The sequence below is a fragment of the Heterocephalus glaber genome, unplaced genomic scaffold (genome assembly GCF_053883595.1).
Source record: "Heterocephalus glaber isolate CG9 unplaced genomic scaffold, H.glaber_assembly_v1.0 deba00001608, whole genome shotgun sequence".
Taxonomy (NCBI): Eukaryota; Metazoa; Chordata; class Mammalia; order Rodentia; family Bathyergidae; genus Heterocephalus; species Heterocephalus glaber.
In genome coordinates this window covers 3,554,099-3,573,289 of record NW_028258379.1, presented here as the reverse complement: position 1 = coordinate 3,573,289, position 19,191 = coordinate 3,554,099, and the positions used below count along the sequence as shown (strand labels likewise).

Below are 19,191 nucleotides of genomic sequence, written 5' to 3'. Positions count from 1 at the left end.
GTTTACTTACAACAAACATGCTTTTTTTTAATACTGCACCTCTGAACGGAGTCCATTCACGCTTTTCTTTTCATTTGAGATAGGGTCTCTCCCAGTAAAGTTGCCCACGCTGGGCTCAAATTTGTGATCCTCCAGGTGCAGCCTCCCAGACTGCTAGGATTATAAGCATGTGCCACCATGCCTAGCTCAAAGATGCACTTTTTAATGTGTGATTCTTGGTTTAAAAACTATACAGAAGAATCCCATGATTTCTGAATATACCTTACATTTTTCATTCTCTGTACCAAACCAGTAATTGTATCATTAAAAAAAAAAAAAATCAGAGCAGGGGCTTTAGCTCAGTGGTTTCGTCACCTGCTGTGCAAGCGCAAGGACCCGAGTTCGATCCCTGGTACCAGGAAAAAAAAATCAATTTTATGATTGCCAAAACCTTGATTAGCATTAGCAACTTTGTGGTATCCTGAAAAATAAAAATCAAATATATTGTTTAAGACTGCATAATGTTAATCTTCTCATGCAACCTTATAGGCAATACTGAATAACTTCTTGAAGTCTCTACAGCACTTATGATTAGAGTGAAATTAATGAAATAAAAGAGAAAGAAGTTATTGAAGAAGTTGCCCTGAAAACTTTTTGCTCCGCAGGGCTTTTCAGTTGACTTTTGGAAGCATTTACACACAATTATTTTCTAAAGAGTCTTATTTGAGATAGTTTAAAGGTAATTAAGAACAAAACAGGATATGGATAGAGTGAAATGTGTCAGGAAAAGATTATCTCATTAGTAAAAGTTAGCTGACTCCTTGTCTTTAAAACATTAGTCAGCTCAGGCTACAAATAATCCCTCCAAGATCACATTTACCACACATTATTGAGCTCCTGCCATGATGGACCCTGTACCATACAGCAAACATGTCTGCCTTTTTAGTGGGTATAGTTTCACTGGTTTTTCTCAAGAAGTTTGATTGACTAACAATAACTCAGGATATGCTCTGTGGGAGGAGGGTCCATGTTTGTCTTCTTTACTATATTCTAGCATCTAGCCCAAGGTAAGCCTTTCAATTTGTTAAATAAATACATGCTTATGGGCTTTTATATAACTTTTATTCTATTAATTTTGACAATCTGAATTCATTACATACTAAAAATAATACCATATTTATGCACAAGTAAGTTAATTTTTCCAGTAAGAGCTAATCTTTCTTTAAGAATGTTTCCCACATATTCATAGTACATAATATCACAAAAAACCCATATTTGGCCCACATGTCTCTGAATTGTAGCATTACAAGATGGAAGTTCATTGTGCTTGATAATTTGATTAAGTTGTGCCCAAATGTCTTCCAGAGTTTGGTTGTTACAAATACTATGTTCTATTGTCCATTGTGCTCTATAAAGTGAGTGCAAATTCAGTGCCTTTAAATTATCTTGCAATTTTTTAGACAAAGGAAAAATATTTTCAGTACAATTAGAATCAACAAGTGAAACACTCCATGACCTCCTTTTGTGCCGTTTTCCATTTTCTGATTTTTTAATCCAGATTTCCAGAGGCTATCTGTTCATTCATTGTATGTGACTGGATTAAGTGCTGCTTTTTCAAACTAGGTTGAAACTCCAAGAGATCTACTGTACAATCATAGCTCTGTGATTTAACACTATGTTCTGAAATAGTTAAATATTGTTTCACATCTTCAGCTACCTCTTCAGAAATCACAGGTGGTGATCTTTTAGGTTTGACTGGAAGTTTGGACCCATCATGTGGAAACCATGGAGTAAATCTTGTTGGTGGACGAGCAGCAAAGTCTTGAATTGCTTTCTCTGCAATTTTTGGTAGTTGTGTGGGTTCACTCTCATATGGTCGATAATGTAGTATTACTTCTGTGGTCATTCTGCAGTAATCCAGTTACTTCTAATGAAGAGAAAATTTCTTCAGAGCTAGAATATAACTTATTATTACAAGATTGTCTTTCTTGTCAAATCAGAGGAAACAGGACCTTTCAACGCCAGCAAGTGCTCCTGTTTGGGGGGGTTCACTTCCATTTTGATGGGCACTTCAGACCTCGAAATAGAGGTTTTAATGTCCTGGATATCTGTTTGAATCTGTTTCATGGATTCCATTTCTTTCCTATGTCGTGCATTCATCATTTCTATTTCTTTCCTATGCTGGGCATTTATGGCTCCCATCAAGGTCCTGAGCTCATCTATGTTTTTATCTGTTTCTGTTCTAGAGTCTCTAATCATGTCTTTCATTCTGCTCACTATCTCTGTAGTTATCTGGGAAATTATTTCTGTTTTGAATTTTTCTAGAACCTTGTTCATCTGTTCTGTTTCCTCTCATGCTATCAGTTCAGGGTGTTCAGGTGGTTGATTATCAGATTTTTCCACCTCGTTGCTCCCAGAATTTGCCTTTGGTGAGCTGGAAGTCAGTTTGGGCCTGTTTTGGTGTCTTTTCATTTCTGTTTTTGTTGTTGGTGCTGTTTTAGGTTTAATTCCTGGTTTGATACTTCAATATTGCTTATTGTAAGTATCTTTATTCCTTGTATTTAGAACCCTTTTGGAATGATTGCTTCTCAGAGGTGTCTTCCAGGTATAGCTGGTCTTTAGGATTTGAGTCTCTAATTACTCTTAGGGAGTCTTGTTTTTGGTATACCAGGAAGGACAACTAATTAGACCAACCTCGACAACTTAGCCCAAGTGATTCAATCAGCATCAACAATAGCATCAAATGCAGCTTAGAAAATAACAATTTGTGGTAGCTATTAATCTGTCACCTTTCACTATGTGAACCAAATCAAAATCAAGGACCAGCCCAAAATATGTTTGTAGCAAATAAACCCTTCAATATAGGAAATTTACCCTTTGAGATGAGGATGTAGAAGAAGTTGGGGAGGGAGGGAAGCAGAGATAGAATGAGAGGGAAAGGTTAGAAGTGAGGCTAGAGGACATAGGAAGATCATGCAAACTTTGGGAAACTATTGAAGACAAGAGGAAAAGACAGAGTGAAGGAACAAAGACCAGAACAGTACAAACTAATAACAATAGGGAAGCTAGAAGCTGGATTTACCTTCCTATAAAAATAAGACAATTGAGAGAAGGAAAGAGAGAAAAAAATCTGATGTAGGACAGGAACGGGAACAAAAAGGGAGAGAAATTAAGAGCAAGAAGGAAGAGAGAGACAAAGAAAGAAAAACAAAAAAAGGGCCTCCTTCTAGGTATGTCTCTGCTGTCACAATAGAAAACACAGCAGCGGGGTGCAGATCTAAGTCGATTAGTCTCAGCAAGCCAGCCATAGTCCCCTGAGATTCACGCTGATTTCTGGCTGCAAGGCACAAGTTGAGCTCCCTGACCTCTTGCAGGATTGAACTCTGAAAGTTTCTACTGCCAGTTTCAGCTGCCCTTCCCCTGAAGCAAGTCCTATTCCCAGATGGGAGGTGGTGATCCCACCAATTTACCAACCACGGTGGTTCAGTGAGCCTTTATTGCAGAGATTTTCTTCACTTTCCCAGTGGGTTTCAATTTTCATCAAGGAGCCTCAGAGAGCCCCTCTGTTGTTCACCTCTGCTCTATCTTCTGGGGCTCATAACCATGGCATTTATGGCCCTGGATGCTTCTGTAGTGTGGATCCAGATACCAGCCCTGCCTCCGGGGGTATGGCCCTCTGTGTGAGTGTGCTGTGGTGGCAGGGGGTGGTTCTGGGCTTTTGGAGGGAAGGGCCACATGCCAGGGCAATGGGAGTGGTGCTGAGCCTCTGCACAGCAGTGCTGGTGCTGGGGCAGAGGAGGCGAGGGTGACATTTCATACATGCCATTTTGTATACGGATTTGGCCATATGAGATTTGGTATTGTGTCAGTCATAGAACCAATCCCTTGTGGATCAAGGGGCAACAGTTTATATCTGGAAAGTTTTACATCCATAACTGTATCTCTATTTTTCTGTCATATGTTTATATCTACCTTCTGTATATACCAAGAGGAATTCACAGCAAAAGATTTGTTAACAACCTGGATCTGTTATGGATTGAGAAGACTCCACATTCTGCTATGCATTTAGCACAAGCACAATTAGATATTATAAATGGCATATTCTCCAAAAGAAATTTCTCATATTCATTTGTGTCCATATTAAGGAAAAAATCCAAACTCCTCAATGAAGTAATTGGTAAAAACCTTTGAGCCAAAAGTCTACTCTGTGTCTGACACTGTCTGGTTTCCTCTCCTCTTAAATCATACAGATTGTTCCTTCTATTTGTCCTGCATCTGTCCTTAGATATTGAGTAATCTCATCAGAGCTCTTGCTATGCATAAGATATCTGTAATTAAAAACAGGTATAAGAAAATACTCCACATTTATTTTTGCACTCTAATCAGCCACAATATTAAGGAAGCTTCAGTACTAAGTAGTGAGTACTAATAATGCTCTGCAAATGTCTTTCTTCCATTACCTGTTATTCTAGAAAGAACTATTCTGCTTGTGTCTCACAGGAGCCTGGGATCATTTGAACTCTCTGGGGTCTGTGGCCAGCTACTCCTATGTTTCACTCTGTTTTCTACAACTATATTTTCCTTTTCAGTTGTCAAATAGGCGATATTCCTCTGGACTAGTTGAATAACTTCCTGATGATACTTCAACTGACAATGATTCTAGAATTTATCTAAAGATGGCAATGAAGATGCCATGACATTACCATGAACATTTCAGCTCAGGATATTTCTGATTAATTCACTGATATGTAGGCTTCCTCTAGGGAAAATGTTTCAATGGTTTTATTATCTCTCCATTCATTTTCTGGTAGCAAGAATGTTTATGATTACCTACCGGGTTCCAGATATTGTATTAGGTGCTGGGCAGTTTGGGTTTTAAAAGGTATTGTCCCTATGACAGAGGCCTTATAAACATGGAGAGAACATCAGTTTAATGTGGTACTGACTGTGCTAATTTTCTTTCATTTATCTGCCCCTGCCATCTATGTTTCCAGTATTCCCAGGGTCCTCTCTCCCTTGTGATCATTCCTCCTTTGTTCTAGCCAGTGAGCTCTTCTCTTCCTGTAATTTTTCAAACATTGGTGAGCTCATCTGTTTTTTCCTCTTGTTTTTCCTTGGACATAATCTCCCAGAGCTCATGTACTCTACCCTGGTGATTAACAGTACGACTTCTATTAAAAGTATCTTTCTTGCATTGGCTAATCGACTGAACATTCATAATTTCCATACCAAATCTTTTATCCCTCTTCTATTGATGTCTCCTACTTCTACTAAAGTTCAGCTGTTAGTCTGGCATTCTCCACCAACCCTTCCCTTATTTCCCATGTGGTGCTAGTGAAAAACCTTGCCAATCTTTTCTTCTTTTTATTTCTCAAAAATTTCTCCCAGTTTTTACTAATTAATAAACACATTAGTTTTTCTATCTTTGGTTCCTTTCTCTTCTTTGGCACATTACCAAAAATCTGTTAGCTCTCCCTGCATTAGTTGCCCTTCCACAATCCTTTCTTCACACCAGCAGCAATCATCAAATATTCCAGGAAACAAAGCAAAAATCTAAAACATGAAATTCTAAAATTTTCATATAGGGACTTCCAGATTTTGACTCTACTTCTCCAGTCTCATTTCATGATTCCATCTCTCCTTGCTCTTGAATTTCCTAACTCCCTGCAACATCCACACATACTCTCATTTCTAAGTCATACTTAACTGGGAACCCATCCTACTAGTCTCCCAGAAAAACACTTCATTTTCTAAAACACTTCATTTCTCCCTTCCTGCGTGTGTACTTTCGCTGCACCTTGCAAATAACTTCATAAAGCACCAAGCTACACTATTGCATTGTCTTTTTGAACATGAGTCATTACCTACTATAATTACAACAGTCAAACTCACCTCCGAGTTCCCAGTACCTAACAGAGGACCTGCTCTGTAGCAAACATTCAATAAAGGTTTATTGACAGAAGAAATGGAGGAATAATAAAAAAACTTTATGTTTATTTAATGTTATTCAATTACATAGTCATATAGTTATAAGCTTTATGTTTGGGGCTACAAATATTTGACCTTCTTAATAAATCCTACCAATTTGTATTCCTTGAACTCTGAAGGAACCATAATTTGAACTTCAGGTTGGGTCTTGCCGGTAAGTAGAGTGGGTACTAAAGAAATTTTTTACTTCCTAGCATCTGAATCCCCTCCTATGTTTCCACTATGGGTCTGAATGGGAGGCATAGCTTGCATCCTACTAAAACCCAGGAAAAAACCATCCAAGACAGACACCAGGGCAGAGACCGAAGCTTGGCCGGCCAGACCAAAATCCTCCTGGCTCCTTAAGTTTAAAGAGTGAAAACAAATCAGGTGTGGGATACACTCATTTGTACAGCAACCACATACACTTCCAGGGCAAATAGGGCAATTTCCTCTCCCATGGCTAAAGCAGCACTACCCTCACATAACAGTTTCTCTGGTACCGGCACTTCCCTGACTTTCATTGTTCCTGCTCATCTCAAATCTCACTTTTAGGCTTTACAGAGTTTCTTTAATCACTCAAGTCTCCTTGATAAATTTGTTTTGCTTCAACTGGCCAGTCAGTTTTTGTTTTTCTTTCAGCTAACAGCATGGAATAATAATATTGATAAGGTTTACTTATGCAAAATTGTTTAAGTGGAAGATTATATGCTAATACATCAAATTAAATTAAAAACAAATGTATTTAGTTCACTGAATGCATTGAGTGCAGCTATGCTAGGTAATGAACATAGAAGGAAAGTGTTTTAATACAACACTGGGGAGCAGACTCTGTGGGGGCAGTGACATATGTAATTTATGGGCAATAACTATTGCTTTGCCTTTAGATATTTATCTCCTTTACATGCCTTCCCCAGGTGTCACCTGAAAGGGGAATGGTAGACAGCTAATGAAAGTGTTCTCAGTGGTATTATTTGCAGCCCTGAGAATAAGGAATGGAGCAATTGTCTACAATCATAACCAGATGTTGCAAAGCTGTATAAGCCTTAATGGCTGTTGTTTTAATACAGCTTTTTAAAGGGGAAAAATCAATAATACTAAAACAAATTATGGGAAGCATTTACTGGCCATTTTTCATAAGAAAATTACTGTACATAGACTTGGCTGTGCTCTTTGGATATAATTTGAAAGTTAAAAAGCTAATGAATTGTGTTTGTACTTGCATGTTTGGCTTTTAAATTATTTTTATGAACTTTCATTGGGACATCTACAGAACTTTTGATTCTGAAAACTATGCATGATATTGGACTTTCAGCAACTTAAACTGATATGAAAGAGAAAATACATCCTATTTAGCTGAAAACATGAAGCCCGAAATGGAGCAGATTGAGGTCTCAGGATTTTAATGCTATTAAAACTATAGATTCTTCTCTCTTAAATTGGACCTCTGGTGGCTGTAAAGATAGAGGGAAATATGTACATGAAGCCATCCAGGTATTTTCCTCCTATTAAAATACCAGATTCATGAACAGGCCCAGCTATAATTTAACTAGCAGATATTGGTATCAGAGCCATGCTGTGAAACAAAATCTCATAGTTTCTACCAGTATTTAATAGGATGGTCCTTGGGTCACATTATTAGTCATTCAGATGACTTATTATAAATGCATATTCCTTCTCCCACACATTCTTGAATTAGAACCCCTGTGGGTATACCCTATACAACTGTCTAGGATATTTCCTGAGTGCCTGATATACTCTCTACATAGCAATCATTGATAATCTCTTTCTCAGCTCATTCTTCTTAGGACCAGAGCTAATTCTATTCAAAATCTAAAATATATGTTTATAAACAAAGCCTACTTTCCCCATCATTACCACCCCATCCTCCTCTATGAATTGTTAGGCATCTTCTCACTGCTCCTGTTTACTTTTCTGCACAATCTATTACCTGTAACCTTGCTCCCTTGCTGTTCAGTCCTGATGCCTTCTGTTCTCTGTCACTCTGGACACTCAGATATTGGCCATCATATTCTTCAAATTTCCTCCTCCACTAAACAATCGTCTTACAGCCAAGTCACTTAAGGAAAAATGCACCATTAAGCTACTCTGCAGCTAACATGAGAGGACTGAAGAAAAGTCCCAGGATAATTCTTTCTTCTTGAATAACTCCTATCCATTCACAGAATCTCCCTTGTGAAAAGCCCCTGGTTGGCTGTTGTTCCATGGAATTTGGTCAAATATGATTATTCAGCTAGTATACTTTCAATAAACATTGGTTGAACAATGATGAAAATTTGAGTCTAAGTTGTAGGGAACGGTAACATGATGACAGGTGTATGAGAAAAAACAAGCTTCTAGTTTAGAAAGAAAAGTGGGAAAACATTTTTAGTGACAGGTAAATGGTTTTAAAAAAGTGAAGTCAGAATACACTGCATGCTTCAATAAAAACCAGTCACTAGTCAAATAAAGCTTTGTGGTAATATCTACTCTCTCCACCTGAGGAACAGAGGGTGGGAGTGTGGTGCAGGTGTGTGCTGCAGCAGGGCAGGATAAATTTTAAAGAAATCTTAATGGAACTTATGTCTCACTAGATCATCCAGAGTATTACTACATGAAGTAAATACTATGAGCAAAGGCAGAAATGGGAAGGTCTTTGTCCTGAACATCTAGCTGTCTACACTGAAGATGGGAAGGGGAGGGAGTTGAGGTTGGAAGCACCAGGGAAGAATAATGGAAAGGGACTTCCCTTTAACAGTACATGGATGTGTGGGAGAGGAGAGGTTGACTCTGCTCTCAAGTCCCACTGACACTACATGTAGTCATAGTTTGACTAATTTTTCTAAATGTATTAAAGCTGTTTTTTCAGAACATCCCACTTATGTAGAGTTGGGCTCCTGTGCATTAGTGAGAATACAGCTCCTATTTTCCATCTTTCAGTTATTTGATCAAAGTACCTTGTGGTTATTTTCTTATTACTGAAATTGACCATGTAAGGTTTTCACAAAAGGTTTGAAAAAGGCAGTCTGCTTTTTTTTTTTTTTAGCATGGCTTTTTTGGAAAGACAAGAAATCAAAGTTCCTTAATTTGATTCTTTCCATCGGAAATAAGGAGCATTATGACTGTTTTACTTCAGTGAAGTACATTAAAAGTGAACTGGTCAGTAGCTGGAGTTATATCTGCGGCTGGTAAAACCAGAACACAAAGTTTGATGGTTTTCTGATTTTTCATAGAATAAAGAGTATACATTTTTTCTTCATTTTTTATAGGAATTCAAAATAGAGGGTTATTATTAATATTAAAAAGCAAAAGTATATTTTAGCAATATATATTTTAATATATTTTTCACTTTTGTAAAGTACGTATCTTGTGAGAATGATTTTAAATTATTTTTAAGTGACCAAAATTGTATGTACTCACAGACAACAAATTGTTTTGAAATATGTATACACTGCATATTGAATAAATTGAGCTAATGTGTTTGGGGGGTGTTAGTTGACTTCTGCTGCAGTGATAAAATGCCTGACCTAAATCAACTTATAGGAGGAAAGTCTCATGGTTTCAGAGGTAATATTCCATGGCTGTCATGGTAGAAAGGCATGGCACAAGAAACCTGCTCACAGCATGGCAGCCAGGAAGCAGATAGCAAGAGACCGCACAAGAAAGGAGCCAGGGAGAAGAGGAAGTCCACAAGATCCACCTTTGTGACTCACTCTTTTAATGTAGGCCGCACCTCGTAAGTTCCCATCACCTCTCTATAAAGGTATCAAGTTATGAATCCATCAATGGATTAATCTACTTATGGAGTTAGAGCCCTCAGGACCCAGTCACCTCCAAAAAGCCCACTTCTGAACACATCAGCCTTTTGGGGGACATTTAGATCCAAACGATAACAATATGAATTACTTAACATAATTAGCATTGTCTTCTGGTGAGAATGCTTAAAATCTTCTTTCTTAGCAATTAAAAAATTATACATTGTTATTAACGATAGTCATCATATTGTACATTAGATTTCTCTTACTCTCCCTAATTAATGTTTTGTACCATTTCTACCTTTCTCTAACATCCCACCCCTAGCTTCAGATAACAATCATCATTTCCTCTCTACTTCTGTATATGTGCTGCCGAAGTGAGCACATTTCCTCTCTACTTTATTTTTCATTTATTTATTTTTTTTGCTTAAATTCTTTTATTGGTACATTTTAGGTATACAATACATTTACATTTATCATTGGGTGCTTATACCTGTACATGGTGTATCTTGGTTCTTACTTTTTCCCCATTCCCTGTGTGTCCTTCACCTCCTACACCCTTCCCTATTTACATAGATTTCGTTTCCATATTTTTCTTTTCTCATAATTTTTCCTTTCCCTTCTTTCTTTCCCCTTCCCCTCCCACTTCCCCTATCCCTTTGGACCTTTTCTTCCTATTTCAAATTATCAATTATTCATCTTAATCCTTATTTACACTTTCAGTTTCTCACACTAGAGAAACTATTTGGTATTTACACATGTGTGTTCTATTTATTTTACTTAAGAGTATGGCCTCGGTATGCATCCATTTAGCTATAAATGTCTCTAGTTTCTCATTCTTTATGGCTGCATAGTACTCCATTGTATAAAAAAACCACATCTTCTTTATCCAGTTTCCAGTTGATGGGCACTTGGGCTGTTTCCAAGCTTTAGCTATTACAAACTGTGCTACTATAAACATGGGAGCACATATATTGCTGTGGTATGATTCTATTAATTCTTTTTGGACCATACCCAGCAGGGGAATAGCTGGGTCAAATGGGACCTCTAGCACCAGTTCTTTGAGGTATCTCCGTACTGATTTCCACATTGGTTGCACCAGTCTGCATTCCCCCCAACAATGAAGGCTTCCTTTCTCTCCACACCCCCACCAGCATTTGTTATTGGTTGATTTCTTGATAGCAGCCATTCTTTCTGGGGTGAGGTGAAATCTCAGTGTTGTTTTTATCTGCATCTTTTGAATGATTAGTGATGTTGAAATTTTTTCATATGTTTATTTGCTGCTTTTACTTCTTTGAGAAATGTCTGTTCATTTCAGATGCCCATTTTTGAATTGGGTCTTTGAATTTAGGAGGTCTGATTTTTTTCAGTTCTTTATATATTCTATATAGTAGTCCTTCATCTGAGGTACAGTTGCTAAAATTTTTTCCCTGCATTGTAGATTGTCTCTTAGCTATGTTGGTGGGTTCTCTTCCAGTGCAGAAGCTTTTTAATAAGATGAGATCCCAGTTGTTGATTCTCTGTGCTAGTTCCCATGCTGCTGAGATTTTGTTCATAACATTTCCTATTCCAATGTCTTCAAGAGTTCTACCTAATTTATCTTCCAGCAAGTTTAGTGTTTCTGTCTTAATATTTAGATCTTTAAACCACTTTGATCTTAGTTTAGTGCATGGTGATAGAAATGGGTCTAGTTTTAATATTTGGCAGGTTGAAATTCAGTTTTTCCAACACCATTTATTAAAGAGGCTATTTTTCTCCAATGAGGGTGGTTGGCTCCTTCATCAAAGATGAGGTGGATGAGTATGTCTGGAGTTGTTTCTGCATCTTCTAATCTATTCCACTGATCCTCCGGTCTGTTTCTTTGCCAGTATGATTCTGTTTTTATCACAGTAGCATTGTAGTATAGTTTAAAGTTGGGGATTGTGATACCCATAGCCATGTCTCTGTTGCCTAGTATTGCTTTTGCTATTCTAGGTCTCTTCTGGTTCCAAATGGATTTTTGGATTGTTTTCTCTAGTTTGGTGAAGTATATTGTTGGAATTCCAATTGGCATTGCATTAAATCTATATAGTAGTTTTGGAAGTATGGCCATTTTCACTGTATTTGTTCTTCCTACCCAGGAACAAGGGATGTCTTTCCATTGTCTTATATCCTGTTCAATCTTCTTTTTCAGAGTGCTGTAGTCTTCAGTGTAGAGGTCTTTTGATTCCTTTATTAGATTGATTCCTAGATATTTCATTTTTTGGGATTCTATTGTAAAAGGAATTGTTTCCCTAATTTCTCTCTCAGTGAGTCTGTTATTTGTGTACAAGAAGGCTTTTTTTTTTTTTTAGTGTTGACCTTGTATCCAGCTACTCTACTGAATCTGTCACTTAGGTCTAGAAGACCTTTGACTGAGTTTTTTTGGTCTTCTATGTAAAGTATCATATCATCAGCAAATAATGACAGTTTCACTTCTTCCTTTCCTATCTTTATTCCTTTTATTTCTTTTTCTTTTCTAATTGCTGTGGCTAATGTTTCCAGAACTACATTGAATAGGAGTGGTGATAGTGGGCATCCTTGTCTTGTTTCTGATTTTAGTGTGAAAGTTTTCAGTTTTTGACCATTTAGTATGATGTTGGCTGTTGGTTTTTCATAGATCACCTTAATCAAGTTGAGATAAAGACCTTCTATTCCAATTTTCTGTAGGGTTTTTATCATGAATGGGTGTTGGATTTTGTCAAATGCCTTTTCTGCATCTATTGAGATGATCATATGGTTTTTGTCCTTGACCCTGTTAATATAGTGTATTACATTTATTGATTTACAGATGTTGAACCATCCTTGCATCCCTGGGATAAATCCGAGTTGGTCAGGGTATATGATCTTCTTGATGACCCTCTGTATTCTGTTTGCCAGTATCTTGTTGAGGATTTCTGCATCTATGTTCATTAGGGAGATTGGCCTGTAGTTCTCTTTTTGGGTTGGGTCTTTCCCTGGTTTTGGAATCAAAGTAACACTTGCTTCCAGGAATGAATTTGGAAGCCTTGCTTCCCTTTCAATTTCCTTGATGAGTTTAAAGAGTAACAGCAATAGCTCTTCTTTAAATGTCTTGTGAAATTCAGCAGTGAAGCTATTGGGACCTGGGCTTTTCTTTGTTGGTAAATTTTTTATTACATTTTCAATTTCACTCATTGTAATTGGGGTGTTTAGAATTTCTGTATCTTCTTCATTTAACTTTGGCAATTCATATGTATCTAGGAATCTGTCCATTTCTTTTGTGTTTTCCATTTTATTAGAGTACAGGTTCTCAAAGTAGGTATTGATTATCCTCTGGATTTCTGCTGGATCCATTGTGACTTCACCTTTTTCATTTTCAACTGCATGGAATTGACCCTTTTCTTTCCTTTTTTTGATAAGGTTGGCTAAAGATTTATCGGTTTTATTTATTATTTCGAAAAACCACCTCTTTGATTCATTGATTTTTTTGTATTGTTCTTAGTCTCCATTGCATTGATTTCTGCTCTGATCTTTATAATTTCCACTCGTGTATGAGCTTTGGGTTTCTTATCCTCTTCTTTTTCTAGGAGCTTGAGGTTCTGCCTTAGGTTATTTTTTTTGAGTTCTCTCTGTTTTCCTAAAAAGGGCATTCACTGCTATGAATTTCCCATGTAATACTGCTTTCATTGTGTCCCATAGATTCCTGTATGTTGCACTGGCATTATCATTTAAGTGTAGGAACTGTCTAATTTCTTCTTTACTTTCCTTTGTGACCCTTTGGTTGTTCAGGAGAGTGTTATTCAATTTCTGTGTGTTGTGAAGATTTTGTCATTTCTTGTATTATTGATCTCCAATTTTATTGCACTATGGTCTGATGATATACAGGGGTTAACTTCAATTCTTTTACATTTATTTAGACACGTCCTATGAGCTAGCATGTGGTCTATTTTGTAGAATGAACAATGTGCAGCAGAAAAGAATGTGTATTCTGTGTTGGGGATTTAGCTCAGTGGTTTTGCTGCCTGCTGTGCAAGCACAAGGACCCGAGTTCAATCCCTGGTATTAAAAAAAAAAAAAAGAATGTGTATTCTGATTTTGTGGGGTAGAACATTCTGTAAACATCTATTAAGTCCATTTGTTCAATAGCTTGGTTCAGTTATAGAATTTCATTGTTTTTTGTCTAGATGATCTATTTGTGATAATGGGGTATTGAGGTCCCCTACCACAATTGTATCAGTGCTTATTTAGTTTTTCATGTCCAGTAATATTTATTTTGTATAGTCGTGGGCATTTGTATTTGGTGCACATATATTTATGATTGTCATCTCTTCCTCTTGGATTGTTCCCTTTACAAGGATGTAGTGACCATCTTTGTTTCTCTTAATTAGTTTTGGTTTGAAATCTACTTTGTCTGCAAATAAGATTGCTACCCCTACTTTTTCTGGGTTCCTGATGCATGGAGAACTGTTTTCCAACCTTTTACTTTCAGTCTATGGATTTCCTTTTGAGTTAGGTGTGTTTCTTGTATACAGCATATTGCTGGATTTTGCTTCTTAATCCATTGCACCAGTCTATTTCTTTTGATTGGTGAATTGAGGCCATTAACAGTGATGGCTATAATTGATAGATATTGATTCATCCTTCTCATGATGTTTTACTTTTGTTGGCTCTTTCATTTCCTATTTTTCCCCCTTTTCCTTTAGTTTCTTACCTTGCCTGGTGGCTTCCCTCTGTTGGGCCTCATGGAATTGTGACCTTCATTGTCTTTTTCTAGCATATTGTTTAGAATTGTTTAGAGTGCTGGTTTGGTGTTCATGAAATTTCTGAGGTTTATTTCTTGTGAAAGTATTTAATTTCCCCATCGAATTTGAAAGATAATTTTGCAGGATACAACAGTCTAGGTTGGAAGTTATTTGCTCGTAGGGCTTGAAATACTTCACTCCAGACTCTCCTTGATTTGTGGGTTTGTGTTGAGAAGTCTGCTGGGATTCTGATGGGCTTTCCTTTGTATGTGATTTGTTTCTTTTCTCTAACTGCTTGTAGGATTTTGTTCTTCTGTTGGGTATCTGGGATCTTGAGTACTATATGTCTAGGTGTAGATTTTTTTTTTGATCATGGCTAGTTGGAGTTCTATATGCCTTACTTATCTGTATGTCCAATTCTCTATCTCTGTCTGGTAAGTTTTCTACTATTACTTCTATGAACAGATTTTTTATATCAATTGTACTTTCTCTTGTTTTTTGGTGGACTCCTATCAGTCTTATGATATTCTTCTTTGTATCATCTAACAGCTGCTGGATTGATTTCTCGTGGTCCCTTACTATTTTTACAAAATCTCTGTTTTCTTGGTCCTTAACCACAATCCTGTCTTCTATATCTGATATTCTATTTTCACATTCCCTTAATCTGCTGTGCATACTTTCAATGGAGTTTGTAATGTACTGGATATCTGTTTGAATCTGTTTCATGGATTCCATTTCTTTCTTATGTTGGGTGATCATGATTTCCAATTCTTTCTTGTGCTTGGCATTCATGGCTTCCAGCATGTTTCTGAGCTCATCTATTTTTTTATCTGTTTCTGTTCTAGTGCCTCTAATCATGTCTTTCACTGTGCTCACCATCTCTGTAGTTATTTGGGAGATTATTTCTGCTTTGAATTTCTCTAAAGCCTCATTTATCTATTTTGTTACTTCCTGTGCTATCAGTTCAGGGTGTCCAGGTGGTTGATTATCAGGCTTTTCCACCTCATTTCCCTCAGAATTTGCCTTTTTTTGTGTGTGTGTGCTGGGGATCGAACTTGGGTCCTTACACTTGCACAGCAGGCAGTGAAAAAAGGAGAGGTTTTTTGTTTTGTTTTGTTTTTTGTTTTTTTGGTACTGGGGATTGAACTCAGGACCTTTCGCTTGCAAGGCAGGCGGTGGAACCACTGAGCTAAATCCCCAGCTCAGAATTTGCCTTTTGTGGGGTGGAAGTCTGGTTTGTGCCTTGCTTAAATATCTTTTCATTTTTGTTTTTGGTATTGTCCTTGGTTTAATTCCTGGGTTGATACTTCCAAGTTGCTTATTATAAGTATCTTCGTTGCTTGTAGTTGGAATCCTTATGGAATGCTTGCTTCTCAGAGGTGTCTTCCAGATATAGCTGGTCTTTAGATTTTGAGTCTCTAATGGCTCTGTGGCTATCTCATTTTCATCATACCAGGAAGGACAACTGATTCGATTAATCAGAACACCCTCGCCCAAGTGATACAATCAGTAACACCATAGTATCAAGTGCCTCTTAGAAAATGACAATTTGTGGTAGTTATTAATCTATCACCTTTAACTGTGTGAACTAAATAAAAATTGAGGACCAACCTAACATATGTTTATGGTGAATAAACTCTTCAGTATAGCAACTTTATCCATCTGGATGGGGAATTGAAGGAGTTGGGGAGGGAGAGATAGGTAGGTAGAAGGATAGGGGAAGGTTAGCAGTGAGGCCAGAGGACACAGGCAAGAGAAAGAAAAATAAAGAAGAACTACAAATTAGGGCCAGAGGAGGAACAAAAAGGGAGATGAAGAACAATATGGGACAGCAAGGGAGAGAGTGAGAGAAAGGTAGAAAGCAAAGAAGGAAAAAAGAGAAAAATAAAAATTTGCAAAGAGTAAAAAAAAATACAAATTAAAAATAAGAGCAAAAAATACTAATAATAATTTTGAAAATAACAAATAAAAGATAAAAATGAAGGGCCTCCTTCAGTGTATGTCTCTGCTGTCACAATAGACAACATGGGCAGCAGTGTGCAGATATAAGTCAGTGTGTCTCAGCAAGCCAGGCACAGACCCATGAAATTCAGGAAGGTGTCTGGCTGCAAGTCCCACAATTTGAGCTCCCTGTCCTGTGAGTTCGAACTCTGCAAGGTTCTACTGCAGGTTCCAGCTGCCCTTCCCCTTAAGATAGTGCAGGTTCTGATGGGAGGTGATGATCCCTCCAACTTTCCAAGCACGGTGGTCTGGTATGCCTTTATTGCAGAGATTCTCTTCACTTTTCCAGTGGGCTTCAATTTTCATCAAGTAGCCTGAGAGAGGACCTCTATCTGTTGTCCACTTCTGCAGCTCAGGACAATGGCCTTTATGCCCCCTGTGCCTCTGTAGTGTGGAACCAGGTAGCGGCACAGCCAGTAGGCCAGAGGTGGCGGGGGGGGGGGGGCGTTGTTTGCAGGCGCTGCTTGCCAGTGGGCTTTCCAATGTCTCCTCACCATTTCACAGGTGGGCCTCCTCTCTACTTTAAAGTTCAACTTTTTTAGACACTATATGTAAGTGAAGTCCTTCAGTAATTGCTTTCTTTCCACATAGCCTACTGTCTGACAAGTTCACTGATATTGTTGCAGAAGAGAAGATTTCCTTCTTTTGAAGGTTGAATAACCTTCCATTGTGTATGTATAACACGTTTTCTGTATCCATTCATCCACTGATGGGTACTTAGATGGCTTCCATATCTTATGTCTTGTAAATAATGCTGCAGTGAGCACAGAAGTGCAGATAATTTCTTTGACATATTAATTTCAATCCCGGTGGTTATATATTCAAAAGTGAGATTGCTTGATTAAAGAGTAGTTATACTTTTAATTTTATTGAGGAATTTCTGCACTGTTTTCCATAATGGCTGTACTAATTTACAGTTCCACCGAAAGAGTACAAGGTTTCCTTTTTCTTTATATTCCTACCAACATCTATTTTTCATTTTTTTGACAATTGTCATTCTAAAAAGTATGAGATGACATCTCATTTTAGTTTAATTTCTACTTCTCTAATGATTAGTGATGTTGAACACTTTTTCATACATTTATTGGTCATTTGTGTGTCTTCTTTTGTGAAGTGTCTCTTTAGATCCTTGGCTCACTTTTTCACTGGGTTGTTGTTTTTTTCCATTTAGTTTATTGGTGCACTTCAGGTATACAATACAGTTACATTTATCACTGGGAACTTGTTACCTGGGTTGTTTTATTAAGTTGACTTTATGTATTTTGGATATTAGCCTCTTGTCAAGTGCACAATTTATAAATATTTTCTCCTGTTTCATAGATTGTCTCTGCACAATGTTGACTGTTCACATGGCTGTGCAGTAGCTTTTTAATTTTAGGTCATCTCATCCTTTGGTTCATTTTTGTTTTGTTTCCTTTGCTTTTGAGGTTATATCCAAAAATAATCATTACCTAGATCAATGCTGTCTTAGTCTGTTTCCTGTTGCTGTCACTAAACCTAGCAGACTAAAAAGATCATAAAGAGTAGAGGTTTACTTAGCTTGCAGTTTTGGAGGCTTGGCAGGCCAAAATCATGGTATTAGCATCTAGTCAGGACCTTCTTGCTGTAGCTACTATGGCAGCGGGCATCACAAATGAAACAGCAAGCATGCCAGCTCTTAAGCCAATAATATCATTGCAAGAGGCTCCTTTCATAGTCTCATCTATCCTAATTGCCTCTAAAGGCACTACCTGCAAATGTCATTAACATGGATTTGGGGAATCACATTTATAACACATAAACTCTTCAAAGACACAGTCACACTATAGCAAATGTCATGGAGCTTTTCTGGTTGCCCAATACCATGAATTGAATAGATTATCCTTTTGCAATTTTCTGTTCTTCACACCTTTGTCAAAAATCAACTGAATGTAAATGTGTGAGTTTATTTCTTTTCCATTAGTCAATGTGTGTTTTCAAGTCTGCAAAACACCATTTTGATCACTATAGCTTGTAGTATAATTTGAACTCAGGTAGTGTGATGCCTCCAGCTTTGTTGTTTCTGTTTGTGATTACTTGGGATGTTCATGGTCTTTTGGGTTTCTTTACACATGTTAAGATTTTTTTTTATTTCTGTGGAAATTGTCATTAATATTTTGATCATGATGACAATGTTATCTGTTTAATGCTTTGGTTAGTATGGACAATAGAAACTCTTCCAATTCATGAGGATGAGCTGTCTTTTCATATGTGTTTTCAATTTTTTTCATCAATGTATTATAGTTTTCATTGTATAGGTTGTTCATCTCCTTGGTTAAAAATATTAAGTGTTTATTTTTTGTCATTATTGTAAATTTGCATTGCTTCTTTGATTTCTTTTTTGAATTGTCAGTTGTTAGTGTATACAAGTGCTACTGACTTTTGCATGTTGGTTTTGTATAGTACAACTTTACTGAGCTCATTTATTAGAGTATTGGTGGAGGCCTTAGAGTTTTTTGTATATACAATCATATCCTCTATGAACAGGGACAAATTAACTCCTCCATTTGCAATTTGAATGCCTTTTATTTCCTTCATGTGTGACACGCTCTGGCTAGGACTTTCAATATCATGCTGAATAGAAGTGGGGCAAGTGGGGACCCTTATATACATATTTTTCTGATTGTAGGAGAAAATTTTCCAATTTTTCATCATTGAGTATGATGTTAGCTGTGTGTTTGTCATATACGGTCCTTATTGTGTTGAGGTATATTCCTACTGTAGCTATTTTCTTGATGATTTTTATCATG

At 37.2% G+C, this 19,191-nt stretch overlaps 1 pseudogene; it reads right to left on the bottom strand.

Moving 5' to 3' along the window:
* Positions 1-1,131: 1,131 nt before the first annotated feature.
* LOC110346552 (shieldin complex subunit 3-like) lies at positions 1,132-2,076 on the bottom strand (annotated as a pseudogene).
* Between the last annotated feature and the right edge of the window lie 17,115 nt (positions 2,077-19,191).